Source organism: Monopterus albus, unplaced genomic scaffold, assembly GCF_001952655.1.
Source record: "Monopterus albus unplaced genomic scaffold, M_albus_1.0 scaffold79.1, whole genome shotgun sequence".
Lineage (NCBI taxonomy): Eukaryota > Metazoa > Chordata > Actinopteri > Synbranchiformes > Synbranchidae > Monopterus > Monopterus albus.
The window spans coordinates 8204-9641 of record NW_018127959.1 but is presented as its reverse complement, the minus strand read 5'-3'; positions in this window follow the sequence as shown (position 1 = coordinate 9641).

The following is a 1438-nucleotide window of genomic DNA, read 5'->3' as shown; positions in this document are numbered from 1 at the left end:
TTGTTGATGTTAATACTGCCATTTTGTAATATTTCATAGCCTTATGCTGTTTTTACTGTTTGCACATTGAGAGCCGATGTACCTGAGTCAAATTCCTCGTGTGTCCGTCACACCTGGCCAATAAAGCTGATTCAGATTCTATTTAAAACATGCTGCTGAAGATCAGATGGATACTAATGTCATGATTCTGTTCCACCTGTTTCCGGTTGCATGCATAACTTCCTGTTTAGCCATATCTCAGTTACGTGTTTTTTTTACTTTAATCAGAACTCCATTGTTTACACCTGTTTTCACCCCAATAGAAGCAGCTTTCCCTCCACCGGAAAGCTGCCAGATTGTTCTAGATCCCAGCTCTGACTTTCCAGTGATTATTCTTGTACATGACTCTCTTGTTCTGACCCTGGATTGCTTTTGACCACCGTTCTTTACCTTATCCCCCCCGATTCTGTTAGCCTGCTGTGTACTGACCCACGGATATCTCCTCTCTGACCTCACGATTGTGGATCCCTCGGATGTGTGTGTTTGCCGGCATTGACCTTGGATTGTAGTAGTGACCTGATTTGGATTCTGAACTTTTATTGTTTGTTTTGTGTTGCTAGTAAAGAATCTATACTTTACCTGTGTTCGTCTGGCATTATAATTGAGTTTAGCCTCGACATCATCGGTAGTGTTATGCGCCGACCCTGATAACTAAATTAAAAACAGAAGATGTGAAACACTGGATGAACATGATGTATACACATTACACAAACTGGCATGATATTATTTTGTGAAGAACAATCATTGTCATCGGGCCTGTGTGTCAGGTTCAAATTGATTTATGTGATATGCAAACAGAGTGAGTTAGTGAAATGGACTTGCATCATCTCCCTTTGGGCCCAGTCTGTGTGTGTGGCTGCTCGCAGCAAAACAGGATGAGAGTCCAGCAGCTGCCTCACTTTGGGTTACACTGGGAGAGCTATCAGTGAAGAACTGTGGCTCCATCAGCTGTGACAATGGACGTGTAGGAGCTGGTAGCTGAATGTCAGCTGTGACTGTTTATAACCACATTACATTCTTTATTCTTTGTGCTCAAACATTAAGATGCTGTTTATTTGTTATAAGAAATGTGATGCTGGTTGTGAAATTTGAAATTATTTCATCTCTGTAAATTCTTAACATATGTTCTGAATGATATGAAATACAATAGCATTTACTGACCTTTTTGGACACACTAGTTAATCAGCTCTTCTGCTCTACAGACATGAAGAGCAACAACAGCCTGACTCCCTCCTATTTTCAGTTCACTGTGTTTGCAGACTATGGGCCCCTCAGATATCTTTTCTTCAGTCTCTCTCTGTTGATCTACGTGACTATAATCTCTGCTAATCTTGTCATTGTTCTGTCAGTCTGCCTGGAGACCTCTCTGCATCAGCCCATGTATGTTTTCATCTGCTCT